The sequence below is a fragment of the Callorhinus ursinus genome, unplaced genomic scaffold, assembly GCF_003265705.2.
Source record: "Callorhinus ursinus isolate GAN/ISIS: 27379988/994484 unplaced genomic scaffold, GSC_fseal_2.0 scaffold18, whole genome shotgun sequence".
Classification (NCBI taxonomy): Eukaryota; Metazoa; Chordata; class Mammalia; order Carnivora; family Otariidae; genus Callorhinus; species Callorhinus ursinus.
The window spans coordinates 31,976,981-31,992,038 of NW_027397080.1; the positions used below are offsets into that span (position 1 = coordinate 31,976,981).

Here is a 15,058-nt window from a genome sequence, read left to right on the forward strand (position 1 = left end):
AGTCTGTGCACCCAGGAGACCAGCCCAGGCACGTCTCACTCCCAGCCGTGGCGTGAGGGCTCTTCACACAAACCAGGCAAAGGAGGCGGTTTCTTCCAGGGCCGGTGGGCTTCTGTGTCTCTGCTACAGTGGAGGTGAGGGTCAGGCCAGCCGAACTTCCCCGTGGCCTGGGGCAAGAGCCCCCACCCCAGTCTCCCCTTCCCCTGGACGAGGGGGCATTTCACAAGCAGGCACCCAACACTGGCCAGCGAGGTCTTACTTTTCCATTGTCTATAGGGGAAAAATGTCACGCTGGGGTAACAGCGGCTAATTGCCGTTCCCACCCAGCCGGCTGCATCCTTTGGTAGCAAGCTGATGACCCAACAGCAATTCCATTGGAAATTATAGACTTTCAACAGCAACTCCCAACACTCCATTGTTTGCCGATCATGGTGCAATTGGTTTGTGTCAGTGTTGGTTTCCTCCCTAAGCCTGGCCGACTAAAACAATTGGGAAATGGCTTCACACACTTGTCACAATGCTGTCACCTGACCGTCTGTCTCGCACTTACTTACAAGTCTGCACTGAAAACCTTACAGTATTCTTCCGTTTCTAAATGGCAAGTAAGCTCAAACATGGGACCAGCTGTGCCTGCCTCTTTCCACTTCAGCCCTGCTCTAGGTTCGTACCCTTGCAGTCAAATGCTCTACCACTGAGCTATACCCCCTAAGTTTGTACCCTTGGGAGAGCCCAATGTCCAACTATGGTGCTCAGGGCCGTTGCTTCAGGAGTAAGCAAAGGAATACATCTGATCAAATTGACAGGTTCTGCATTCATCTTGCTCCCTCCACACAGGAATGAAGACATCCATGAGAATGTTACAGGGACCCCTCCCCTTGGGGGGACTAGTCTGTTGCAACATCAATCCAATCCAGCTGCTTGTGAGCGAAAAGGCTTCACATAGATCTGCTCCATCCTCCCGCCCTTTCTAAACACGGTCAGTGGGGCACCTGAGAGGCTCAGTTGGTTAAGCATCTGTTTTCAGCTCAAGTCATGATCCCAGGGTCCTGGGATGGAGCCCCACTTTGGGCTCCTTCTCAGCGGGGAGCCTGCTTCTCCCCCTCCCTCTGCCTGCCACTCCCCCCTTGCTGGTGCTCTCTCTCTCTCTCTCTCTCTCTCTGTCAAATAAATAAATAAAATATTTTTAAAAATTAAAAAATAAACATGGTCAGTGAACCTCAGCAGTGTATTCAGGCCAACTGTCCCAAGATCATGATTGGTATGACCCAGTCGTGAACGTCCCGAAATACTGTCAACATCCACGGTCAGAACCCACAACTACACCCACCTAAGGAAACCATCTTCCTCCAGTTACCTGCGCTTTGCATTCTCAGAACGTGAGAATGGCCCTGTCACCTGACACTTTGAGATGGACACAATCCCACAGGGAACCTAAGTGTCCACCTTAAATGGCCTTAACAAATGGAATCATCACTTTAACCTGCAATAATGAACAACCTAATCGTGTTTAATCCAGCACTCTGATTTTATTAGAACTTGCCTCTGCTCTGTGTGATGGGGAAGGTCCCTCCCTCCACAGTTCTCAGGTCCTAAGAATGGCAAAGAGAAAACCAGACTGCAGAGGGGCCCCATAGCTGGAAGAAAACGAGGCTGAACTGCCACCCCAGAAGATAATCTGGAGCAAGCTGGTGGGAAGGGGTCCAGGAGAGGAGGGAGGGGTGGGCCAGTCAGGGGAGGGCTTTAGTACATCTCATGACAGCGTAAAAGGTAGCACACACCTGAGAAGGGCAGGGAAATGGGGATAGAGTTGAGAACAGAGAGTCAAGTAGGAGGCATGGAAGTCCTGCTGCTTATTGATCGCCAGTCCCAGCGAGGGCCTGGCATGGGAGGAGCAGGTCACACGCATGGCTAAGCCTACATCTATACCTGTGTCTCTGTCTACCTCCATATGTATGTCTACACCCGCATCTGCATCTAGATCTGCCTGTGCCTCTAGCTCCATCTGCATCTACTGTGTGTTTCGATGTCGACACCCGCACCTACATCACATTGACATCCATAGCTACATCTCTGTGTCTTTGTCCACAGTGTCCACATCCTCACAGCAACTCCATGAGGTAATATCATCATTCCCAACATACAGATGAGGGAACCAAGCCTTTGTAGCCAGAAAGCGTCTGAGCAGGATTCACTCGGAGTCAGCGTGACTCCGGAGCCTCCCCCAAAGTCTACTAGTTTAGCATAGACTGTGGGGCCAGTCCTGGTTTGCTCTACTGGCTGGGCGATCTTTAAGGCCCTGAAAGCACCCTGCACCCAGCAAGTCCTGGCTTCCTCACCCCACAATTGTGATAACTCTGGGGCAATCCCAGGCATCTTTACCCCATGCTTAGAATGACTCTGGGGGCTCTATATGGTCTTCCAGAGTCCACGTTCCAGTTGCTCAAGTGGAGACCTGCTAGATAAGAGCCCTTTATTTGTAGTCCTCTCCCTCCTTTCTCACGTTCATGCCCCCTGCTGGTGTTTCCCGGGACTACCTCTCAAATAAACTGCTTGTAGGCAAGTCTTCATCTCAGGATCTCCTGGGGGAAGCCCAGACTAAAGCTGACAGTCTAAGAGAGCCTCAGGGAAACAATCTGAGTCCTCCACTGCAGCAGAGAGGAATATCAAGGGAAAGCCATGGACAACAGGGAGCTTCATTCTAATATGGGAGGCTTCTAGCCAAATAACCTTTTAATCTGAGAAACTAATGGCTGGCAAAACCAGTAACACTCATGCAATACGGTAAAAAGATCATGGGATCAATGGGAAAACTACTGCAAATTCTAAAAGTAAACAGGTAGGTATAGAATTAAGATACAGAATCAATAGTTTGTGTGTGTGTGTGTGTGTGTGTGATATGCATGCTCACACATGCACACACACACAAATAAAACAGAAGGAATGATGAGGACTCCATCGTATATATACTGTATGACTTACATCATACACTAAATGCTATAGAGAAAAAGAAAATTAAATACTTAGGCATAAATTTAATAAGAAATTCCTAAAACCTGAGGAGGAAAACTATAAAAGTCTACAGGACAAACTAGGTTTCAATAAATGCAAAAACATAACATGTTCTTGATTAGGAAGAGCGAAGATCATAAAAATGTCAATCTTCCCAAAATTAATTTATAAATCAAAGGTAATGACAGGAATCCCATCAGGATTTTTTCGCTGGATCTAGAGAATTTTATTATAAAATTTATTGGGAAGGAAAAAACACCAGTGATAGTCAGAAAAACCTTTAATAAAGAGGACTGAGGTGTGGAGGCTAGCCGTACCAGTTATTAACACGTCCTATTTTCAAAAGTATGGAATTGATATACGAATACATAGAAAGACCAAGGGAAAAGAATAGGAGATCCAGAAATATTCCCACTTGCATATGCAAATTTAGTATACACTAAAGGAGACATTGCAAGTCAGTGGGGGAAGGGGACTGACTTTTTAATAATGATATTGGCATATGGAAAAAGATAAAATTGGATCTATCCCTCGCGCTGTTCAGCAACATGAATTTCAAATGGACCAGAGATTTAAACGTAGTGAATAAAATCACACTACTAGAGGAGAAAATATGGGTGAATTTCTCTATAACCTGAAAGTGGAGAAAACTTCCTAAGCATGATTAAAAACCCAGCAACAACAGGTAAAAGACAGATACATCGGAGAATAGAAACATAAGACTGCCAGACTGTACTCCAACGGGGCAGTGCCATTTTACTTTCTGACTAGACATGAATGAGGATCCCAGCATCTCCACGTCCTTCCCAGCATTTGACATTGTCTTGTCTCTTGGATTACGGCCATCCTCCTGGGTGTGCAGCAGTGTTAGCATTTGCATCTCCCTAGTGATTAATGATGCTGAGCGTCTTTCTATGTCCTCGTTAGCCATTCATGGAAGTTCCTTAATGAAACGTCTATTTGAATCTTTTGCCCATTTTTAATTGAGTTGTGTTCTCCCTCTTGAGTTGTAAGAGCTATTTCAATAAAATCTAGATAGAAGTCCTTTATCAGATATTGGATTTGTACATGTTTTGTCCCAGTCCATGACTTTTCCTGTTCTTTATGGGTTTCTTTTAAAGAGCAAAATTTTTAACTTTGGTAAAATTCCAATTTATTGACTTTTTTTCCTCTTATGAATCATGCTTCCAATATCATATCTAGGATTTCTTTTTCCTAATCTGAGGCCACAAAAATCTTCTCTTATGTTTTCTTCCTAGCTTTATAGTTTTAGCTTTTACATTAAAGTCTATGATGCATTTTGAGTTAACTTTTATGTACGGAGTGAGGTAAGGGCCTAAGCTGATTTTTGGCACAGGGACATCCAATTGTTCCAGCACCATTTGTTTTTGTTTTTGTTTCTGTTAAAAAAAAAAAAAAAAAGAGGCTATCCTTTCCCCCGTTGAATTACATTTGCACATTTGATGGAAATGAACTGACCACAAACATAGACTTTATTTCTAGACTTCACACTTTGCTCTGTTTTCCATCCTCATGCCAGTACTATACTGTCTCGATTGCTGCAGCTCTGTAGTAACTTTTGAAGTCAGGGACTATATGTCCTCCAACCTTGCTCTTATTTTTCAAAATTGTTTTGGCTATTCTAGGTCCTTTGTATTCCTGTAGAAACTTTTAAGGTTAGTTTGACAATTTCTGCAACAACAAAAATGCCTGCTGGGATTTTTATAGAGGTTGCAGTGAGTCTAAAAATCAATTTGGAAAGAACTGCCACCTTAACAATATTGAATCTTCTAATCACTTCCAATCACAGAACATGGAGTACTTCTCCATTTGTGTAAATCATTAATTTCTCTCAGTAAGACTTTGTAGTACAGGTTTTATACTTTATAAATTAAATTTATCTAAGTACTTTATCCCTTTTGATGCTACTGTGAATGGAACTGTTTATTTTTTATTTTTTAACTATGGAACATTTTATGAATTTGTGTGTGATCCTTGTGTAGAGGCTATGCTGATCTTCTCTGTATCATTCCAATTTTAGTATATGTGCTGCTAAAGTGAGCCCTGGAATTGTTTACTTTAAATTGCCTTTTTGGATTGCTCATTTCCACATTTCCACTTATAGATAGATACACAATTTGATTTTTGCATATTGATCTTGTATTCTATGACTTTGCTAAACTCATTTATTAGTTCCAGTAAAATTTTTTTTGCAGATTCTTTAGGGTCTTTTACATTTATAATCAAGTGACCTCTGAATAAATAGAGTTTCCCTTCTTCTTTTCCATTCTAGATGCCTTTTCTTTTTCTTGCCTTATTGCACTGGCTAGAACCACCAGTACAATGTTGAAAAGAAATGGTGAGAATAAACACCCTTGTCTTGCTCCTCATCTTAGAGGGAAAACACTCAGTTTCACAATGAAGTATGCTGTGAGCTGTATCAAAGATTTTAAATCATATAAAAAGGACTCAGGAACCAACTTGAAGAGGCTCCAAAAATGGGCCAATTTGAGCGTCAGTAATAATAGCAATTGCTTTGGGTTAAAACACATTAAATATATTTAAATCCATAAGTTCATAATGAAATTAAAGCATGTAAATAAAAAAACTAAGTGATCATTGTTGGAGGAGGCTAGTGAACCAATACATTATTTTGAAAACTAAAAAAGGGTTAGGAGGAAGAATTAGGCATTTATCTTACCTTTCCTGTACCAACTGTTCCTTTGAGTTAGCAAATCACAAAAAAAGAGGACTTTCTCTGTAAAAGTATTCCCGCCAATAATTGAAAAAGTGACAATTAAAATGTCACCATTTTGCAACCCCTAATAATTAATGAATCATCAACAGTGACTAACATCACAAAAGAGAGACAACCAGACAGGATGTGTCCCTGATAGAACATTTTTTTGTAGGAAAAACAATTTTAGTTTGAAATTATTCAGACCTCTTGATCTAGCACTTTATAAGATTCACAGAGGACAGAAGAACATGGTAAAGGACACCATAGGGATATAGTCAGCAAAATCCAGATTGTGGGAAACTCTACAGGACAAATGACCTGGATTCTTCAAAAAACTGAGTGAAAAAAGAGATTAAGAGAATGTTAGAGTAGAAATATATAGATTAAAAAAGACAAAAGATGTGTCAACCAGTCACAATGAATAGACCTTACTTGGATACTAAGGCAAACAAACACTCTGTTAAAAAAAAAAATATATATATATATATATATATACACACACATATATATGTACATAGCATTTGTATGCTATGTGTATATATATATATACATATATATATACACATATAGCATTTGTGAAACTATTGGAATCTTCAACAGTGATTGGATATTTAATGATATCTAGAAATATTAATTTTTAAGAGTGATAATTGTAGTGCAGAAGTGTTTTTTTAAAAAGAGACCTTATATTTTAGAGCTGTATACTGAAGTATTTACTGATGAAACTGTATAGTGTCTAAAATATGTTTCAAAACAATGTGTGTGGTGGTAGGGGATGTGAATGAAACAAGACTGGCCATGTGTTGGTCATAGTTGAAAGTAGATGATAAGTACACAGGAGTTTATTACACTAGCCTGTCCATATTTGTAGATGTTGGAAATTTTCCATAATAAGAAGTTTAAAAAAAAAGATGATCATGGGATTTGAAGGGAGCCTGAGGTTACAATCTTGGCTCAGCTCTTTATGAGCTGTGTGACCTTGAACAAATTATTTGATCTCTCTGTTTAGCAGACATAATGCATGCAAGGTGCCCAGTGTGCTACCCACCATGTAATACATGTTCTTCACGACTAATAATGATAACAAACTTGGCCCCTTTTTGTAGGGTTCCACTACCAGGGACAATGATGGTGAAACTCAGGGTGTAATGAAATGGCATATTGTAGGGTACAACTGGAACATTACCCATGGAAGAGGCCATCTGTCTATAAGCACTGAGGCACACACACACTCATTCACCACTTTAAGGCAAAACACATTTTTCAAATTAGGTACATAGGAGAAAATTGGTAACTGAAGATCAGAGGAGTGAGGTGTTCTTGAGAGGTTTTGGGTGTGGATATTAAATAGGAATTTATGGGGCCACTGGGGGTTGCAGCCAAGGCTAGATTAATCCTACAAATGGAATGGTCTGGATACTCTCCTGAGCCTGAGTCTAACTTTAGAAATCAGTGTGCCCGAAACAGCTCAGGTCCATGGTCCTTCCTCCTAGAACCTCCCTTTCCCTGTCACTAACGGATCATTTCCAGGACCTTGACAACCACCTTAAATTCCATGCAGACAACTGAGATCCAGCCTGCTCCCCCAGCATCTGTGGGCTTCCTGGGGTCTCTCATTGGCCCCTTCCCCTGGCCTGGCCTAGAGGCAGCAGACTTTGTGCAGCAAAGCTCTGATCTGGCTGATCAGCTATTGTTCTGCTGAATTCATATATAACCCTGTGGCTTCCCTTGGAGAACAGATGATGTCCTCGTTTATAGCAAGCCTCCCAATGCAGTGTCTGAATGGCTTCTAAACAGTGAGCCTCTCCAGAGAGTCCCCTTTTCCAGCTAGAACCCAAACCTGGGCAGGCTCCCCCTATATCTCCTCCCCTTCTATTCATTGCCCTTGGTCCCATCCCTCGCACCATGAGGCACAGAGAAGGGCCTGGGTAGAGGGAAATGCAGTTCTTGCAGTTCCAATGGCTTCTAGGCCCTGACCCCAAATGTGAAACAGGCTCCTGTGACAAGGCACCAAAGTGTGTCCTAGAGCGGGGAACGCTGGTCCTGAGCCCAGAACTCAATCTCCATTCTGGTGAGCAGTTAGAGAATAAGAAATGCCACTCTTCACTGCAGCCTACACACGTGTACCCACACCTTTCTTTCTGATCTTTCCAACACAGAATGACCTGATTTCAATGTACCATTAGAAGTACGTGGTCGAGTCCAAAATGTCAATAGTCAGCATGACAATTGCTATGACAACAAGAGCGGCCGTTTGTCAAGCGTTCACAGTGTGTCAGATGCAGGCAAAGCCCTTCCTACCCACTTCTCGTGTGAATCCCATGACAACTGAAGTAGGTGAATACTGTTATCTTCGTTTTACAGATGAGAAGGTTCAGGGCACAGAGAAGGGAATTAACTTTCCCAAGGTCACACAGCTGGTAAGGACAGAAACAGTGAACCAGCCCACCGCACCCTTTCCCAGCATCTTGCCACAAATCCCTGGCACATCCCCCAGATATCCTCTCCCCTTCTCTAGTAGCAATGACCCAGGGCACTTCCAGAGCCCACAGTCCCTCTCACAGCAGAACATTTCATATAAAGGAAGGATCATCTGAGCCTGATTTAAATTGTTCCTTTAGTTCTTCCTTTTGTTCCAAGGAGAGGAAAGGAATCTGGAAAAGGGATGTCTCCCCTGCTTATCTCCCTTGCACACAGACCCAGCAAGAGTAGTAATTGATGGCTGGAGCGCAGCAAGGTTGATAGGCTGCCAAACGGAACCCCGAGAAGCCACAGCAACAGCCCAAATCTCATGGACAGAAGCTGGCTTATTAACTTTCAACCTGGTGTTTCCTTCTGACTTGTTTATAGGGTCTTCACAATTTGGGGGACAAGGAGCGGGAAAGCTGGTGGGGAGCATTCCATGTCCCCCTCCCCCCACCGCAGTCTGGCCACTGCAAGCTATTTATGGAATGATAGGGAGGAAAGGGCTGTCAGGCCCGGCCGGGGCTGCTATCTGCCAGATATGAAAACCAATTGCTTTTCATAATAAATTCCAGCTGGAGCCATAGAAATAATAGGGACCAAGAGAAGGTAACACCAATTTGCTTTATTTGATTAGCTCCTTCTTGGGCGGTCCAACCCCAGCTTCTTTTCATTAAAATAAGAGCAAATTGAAAATCATAAAAGAGGCTTTCTTATCAGGAAACAAACGATTGGGTAGATTCAGATGCCTAAAAGCCCCCTTCGGCTGTGAGCTGTCAGTGCCGGCGCCCATCCCCAGGAGCCCCGGTGGAGGGTGTCGCGACACCTGTTTTCATTCTCCGGAATAAAGGTGGAGACAGCACCAGCACTGCCCTGCAGTGAGTGCCATGTGCTCCCCGAGTCCTGCAGGCTGCCCTGTACCCCAAGGATGGCCCAGCCCGCACGGCCAGGCCAGGGAGACCTCTGGGGGGCGGGCGCCAGACTCTCCCATCCACAGGCCAGGACGCCTCTGTGCGGGACTGGAAGCAGGATGAGGGATAGCTCAAGCTGCGAGCACTCAGAGGCAGGAGCCAATCTGTATTTCCTGAGGATCACTACATGCAGCCTGTTAACCACAGTTTTGTTCCTTTAAATGGAGGCTGGAGGTCACCGGAAAGACTGCCCATACGAAGAGACGGTAATGACCAGGAATCACTCCAGAGCAAGTCTGCAGGGACTCCTTAATGGCTCTTCTCCTAGAGCTCCCACGGCGCTCCGCTGGAAACTCTATTACGACATTCAGTGATTTATTCAATTAATATTTATTGAGTAGCTATTACGGGCCAGGCATTTGCGGAAGGCACTCTAGGTGCCATTGTGGACAGAAGCATCCCAAGCCCTGCTTGTGTAAAGCCTGCAGTCCGATCCGGGAGGAAGAGGCCGGCCCTGTGCCCGCCAGGGAGGGAGGAGGAGAAGGAAGCTAGCCAGCCTGGAGACCTCCCCTGGGACGCAGCATCTGAACAGACCCCCGGTGAAGGCCAGGGCCCCTGGGAAGGAGAGAGCAGCAAGGCCAGCAGCCCGAGAAGCAGGTGGGAGGGCAGAGAGCAGGTGCGTGTGCAGGCAGAGGGTGAGGCCAGAGAGCCGGGCAGGCCCGGGGTTGAAGGAGCGTGGATTTTGCTCCAAGTGTGATGAGAGACACAAATGAACCAGGCAGGGGACCTGCACCAGCGGCAAAAGAGGAGCAGTGAGGAGTCTGGACGTTCCTACAAGCGTGACACAAGACCTGAGACAACATAAATTAACTCTATCGGCGCCACTGCAGGGAACAGAGTGGAGAAGCAGCACGGGGCACACACAGGGAGGGCGTCCCAGGGAGGCTTCGTCTAGATCGGGCCAAGTGGGGTTGCCCCTGCAACCCCCTCCGAGAATTCTGAACTTCACCTTCACAGGGCTGGGAAGCAACGAAGGGTTTTGAGCAGAGAAGTGGGGTGATCACTCAGACCCGGCATGCCCGGCTCACCCAGACTCTGTGTCCCTGTGCCTCCTCCACCTGCCACTGCAACGTGTGAACAGCAAACACTCAGCAAATGCTTGTCAAACGAGCGAGTTCATCAAGCAACTCAGTGGCTGGAACAAAGGAAGTCCTCTCTTTTTTCTTGAAAACAAACAGAAAGCGCCACTTACACGTAAAGTGTTTGGTCAGTGACAGAGCAGAAGAAAAAAGTGAGAAAGAACATATGGCATCCCCTTTCTTTGGATCCATCCCTGCTGGAAAGAGAATCTTCTATCCCTGCTACTTGGCGCAGCCCAGGTTACAGGAGCCTGAGCCCAGTGGAGCGAAAAGAGGATTTTTCAAATGCCACCAGCATCTGGGTCACGTTTGACCCCACCGGCATCTCATTTGGCTAAAATCGGTGCCCCTAAATAGAGCCTGGCACTTGTACAGACCCTCACTTGTCACATTCCAACACTGATATTTTATTAATAATGCAATGTAAATCTGAGGGAAAATTAATGTGTCATCTCCTAGCAGGAAGGACTAAACATCTCAATGTAACGGTCTGTTAGAGTTGTCATTTATCATTAGCATGCAATTCAAGGCAAGCGTCCCACATTCTGGTGGGAGCGTTCGAGACAACGAATCTCTGGGAATTAGCTTCTGGTCCAATTATTCCTGTTTCCCCCCCCCCCCACCTGCCTAGGAGATAAATTCTGGCTTGGTGGGAGGGAAGAAAAGAAAAAGAACAGCAGGAGGAGGGAGTGTGCTCTTCTTCCTGGGTGAAATCAATTCTTCTCAAGGAGACAAGGCAATATTCATTTTGAGAGAAGGGAATAAGGCTGTACGCTAAAGGCCAATAAATGGAGCCGTTCTGATGAAAACTTCCTCAAATCAAATGTAGGGGAACCTCTTAACGGGCTTTGTTCTTCTTTTCCATAATCCATAACTATTAAGAGAAAGATGGGCAGACAGAAGATCCACCAAGGGGGAGCTGTGTAAACACAGGGCAGGGCCACGGCCCAGGGAGATGCAAAGAGGTCACGCAAACACCGGTCTCTCCTGCTCTCCACACGCTTCTGGGGGTTCGCTCCATGCCAGGTGCCGCTGTCGGGCCTGGGGAGCTACTGGCAGGCTTGTCCTGGTCCTCAGGGAGCTGACAGTCTAGCAAGGGAATCCATCAGTAAACTCGTAACAGGCAAGTGCTACACAGAAAATAACCCAAGATAGAAATGCTGTGCATTAAAATAGAATTGTTTTGTCTAGTAACTTTTTTTTTTTAATCTTCAGTGGAAAACATAAAAACGCTCTCTAGAGTAAATCATGCTTCTGGCTCCAAAGCAAACAGAATAGCCAGGACGAAGCCTGGTTTGTCCTGCCAGTGGGAGCCCCTGGCCAGCCCTGCCCAGGCTGACTGCACTGTCCCGCACAGGCAAAGCCATGCCCAGAGGTCCGGGGTGGCCCTGGCTCAGATGCCACAGATGGAACCGGGGAGACCATCCGTGCAGGTGCTGGTCAACCAGGCCGTGTCGTCCGGCATGGCAGCCAACTCCAGCCCAGCAGGGAGGAGCACCCAGCCCCAGAGTCCTTCAATGGGCCCTGCTCTCTTTGCGCAGCCCACCACCACCACGGGGGCGGGGGGCGGTGTCTCCCCACAATGCTGGCCCCAGCACATCTTCCGCCAGCACCCTGTGGACTACCCCTTGTGACGCTCAGCAGGCTGAGCTGTCCCTGCTCCAGCAGCCTCTGTGAGGCCAGAGGCCCTGTTGGCTCGTCTGAGCCACACAACCCCATCAGGCAGCTGCCATGGCTCCCCATTCTGTGGAGAAGCAGACGGAGGTTCAGAGGGGACAAGTGCCTCGAGGTCACAGAGCTGCGAGCTGGAGAGTCCATCAGATACGGAGGGAAAGCTACCTTTGCCCCCCACCCCCATCTCATCACCTGGCAGTCACACTGACTCTGATCGAAAACTTCACATGACCCTCGTGCTAGCTGAACAGGTGACGAGTGCCCGGGGGGACCAGGAGGCCTGAGAGTTGCCCCACCCAGCCGGCTTGCCCACTTCCTTCCTCTCTCCTGCCTGCCCTTTGTCTCCAGACCCGGTCCACACAGCTTTGGCCCCATCCTGACCTCAACCCCACCATCACAGGGTGAAGATGCTGCCTTCACAGATCCCCCGCAGCAGCTGCACTGAGGCTGCCTGGCCCACCCAGGGAGGGGCACCCGGGGAGGCTCTCCGTCCATAGTGGACTCCAGGGCACCCTGAGTTGGGAGCCCCTCCTTACCATGTGACCCAAGCTGCCTCTTCATTCTGAATGCAGCTACCTGGGGGCCCAAGGAGGGCTTCTCTTCAGTCTGTCATGTGCCAGGCACTGAAAGGTCCCTCTTCCACTGGCTGCTGAAGGCTCCCACCACAAGTAGGCATGGAGCCAAGTCGTTCTGAGCTCAGAGAGGGAACTTCGAGAAGGGAAGATGCTGTCTGCCCACGGGATAGGCCTTGACGGCCATAGCTCTGGGCTCTCAGAGAAGTCACGGGGACCGGGTCTCTGTGCCCAACTGGCATGGAGCCCAGGGGCTGTGGGTTGCATCCCGAAATCATCTGAGCTGCCCTTCACCTGGGCCGAGAAATGATGACTTTCTCCCCAGTCTCTCAGGCTCAAGCTCCCGGGCAGAAAAGCCTGAGTGATAACCCCCACCCAAGGCCACGACCTGCAGCTGTCACCTCCACCTTGACATGAACAGCGATCTTCTCCCACACAGAAGACCAAAAACCCCAGTAAACGCTGCCGGGATTAATAACAGAATCAGGGGAATGACCTTCGGTGCAGATGGAGGGGTGTCGAGGCAGAGAGATTCGGGGGGATGTTCCGGATGGCAGGGGACAGGCAGGGAAGGGGCTTTTCCACAAGCAACGGCCGGCCTGCGGAGGGCTGTGGGGAGGAGGGGTCAGCCCAGAGGAGCCTTCAGGGAGGACACAAGGATGCTAAATGGCCTCGAGGGCCTGGGGCCAGAGCTAGAAGCTGCTAGGTTCCCTCAAAAACGTCTTCCTTCCCCCCCCCATCCCTGACCCTAATCCTCTCTTTCCTGCTTCCCAGAACCTCCCTTTACTTGGCAAGCGCTCGTCTGGCTTTCTAGCAAGTCTCTGCAACCAAAGCCCAGAGTGAGGCTATGAATCCTGAAGCTGCTGCCTCCAAACCAGGGTTTTGGGGCCACAACAGTACCAGGTGGTGCTTTCTCCAGGCTGGGGGGAGGGAACCCTCCTTCTGGGCACCAGCACCAGCTCTGGAATCTTCCATGGGGTCACACCGTGGGTGCCCTCCACCTGGCTGCACAGGCTCAGGAGCCCCCAACAACACCCAAAGCTCCATCCCTGAACTTGAAGGGCCCCTGGGAATTATTCACCGAGGCCTCAGAGGGCCATGCTTTGGGCCCCAGCCAGCTCAAAGCCCCCAAAAGAAATACCTGGGTGAAGGCAAGAATGAATGCCAGGCCCCACATCTTGACCAATGTTTAGCTGTGCCTATAGGGCTTCAAATGCCCGTTTTTTGTTGGTGTTTTTTTTCCCGCCTACCTGTATTACCAATTTGTCTACAATGAGCATGTACTGTTTTATAGTAAGAGAAAAAAAAGAAAACTCTCTGTCATTGGAAAGTTGAATTTTAAGGATACTTATGCTGTTCCCTGCCATCTGTGCATGGGCTTGGTGCCCCTCTAGGCCCACACACCTGCCCCCTCTCCCCTCCCCGTCTTCACCTACCCGCCAGATGCTCGAGAGCCCCATCCCTCACCCCAGAGTCTGTAGACCCTGCCTCATCATCTGGTACTCGAGGGTTGAGTTTTACACTCCTGGCCCCTTGAGAACAGAGGTCACATGTCACCAATCTCTGCAGACCTTTGTAAAGCACTCTGCAAGCACCAGGCTTCCACGGGAGGGGCAGGACATAAACAGGGAGGTGATGTTCTATCACTGACACCCACCTCCGAGTCCCCCACCCCCTGCTCTCATGTGCAACTCCCCGAGTTGCCTACCCTGGGACAGAACCTCACCAGCCCCCCCGCCTTTGCCTGCTCCAGGGTGACCTTCAAATCCAAGCACACACTGTTAGTGCCCTGTGAATGAAGCGTTCATTAGCCTGGCATCCAAACCCTTCTACCAACTGGGCTCAGCCTGCTTTGCTGCCCTTTTCCACAAATGGCCTTACACACCAGGGACCCAGCCCCAGTGGGTCACCTGCAAAACGTGTATCCTCGGGCCTCTGTGTCACCGTGCAGGGTATCACCCTAGCCTAAAAGTCCCTTTCTTCCTCCCCTGGCCAAAGCCAAAATCCTGTTGGGTTCTTCAAAGCCTATCTCAAATGATACACTATTACAGCCTCCCTCCATGGAATTAAATATCACTGCCTCCGCCCTTCCATAGCACCACATGGGTCCCTCCATCTGGATGCTCCCCGCATTGGTCCTTGTTTGATTCCAGTGAGTTCCCCATGTCTGCCTCCCCGGAAGGCTGGAAACCCCCAGGCAGAAGCCATATCCTTTGATTTGGAGTCTCCTATAGACCTGGAAAGGTATATTAACTATGGTGGGGCTCCCAAAATATCCCCAGTGGGCTCCTAACTAGGCCTGGGAGCAGAAGTGATCTGTAAAGGCCTCCTCAAACCCCAGTAGGAGCCAACACATACTGAGCAGGAAGTAAGTGTCAGACACCGGTTGAGAGCGTGACTCTGTGCAGTAGGTAACGCCATCATTCCTCTTCACAGAGGAGGCCACCCAGGTTCCCAGAGCCTAGACAATTCGCCCAAGGCCACACAGCAGTTATGCCACACTGGCACCCTGTGTAGACAAGTGTCACCCCAGGCACACATTTTGACCCC

At 47.8% G+C, this 15,058-nt stretch overlaps 1 protein-coding gene and 1 non-coding gene across 12 annotated transcripts in view; both read right to left on the reverse strand.

Moving 5' to 3' along the window:
• CAMTA1 (calmodulin binding transcription activator 1) overlaps positions 1 to 15,058 on the reverse strand; it is an 868,902-nt gene that overhangs the window by 434,930 nt on the left and 418,914 nt on the right. The gene's annotated exons all lie outside the window — the stretch shown is intronic.
• LOC112812420 (U6 spliceosomal RNA) lies at positions 4,968 to 5,074 on the reverse strand. The gene has a single exon (XR_003205277.1). It is a non-coding gene; the product is annotated as a U6 spliceosomal RNA (small nuclear RNA).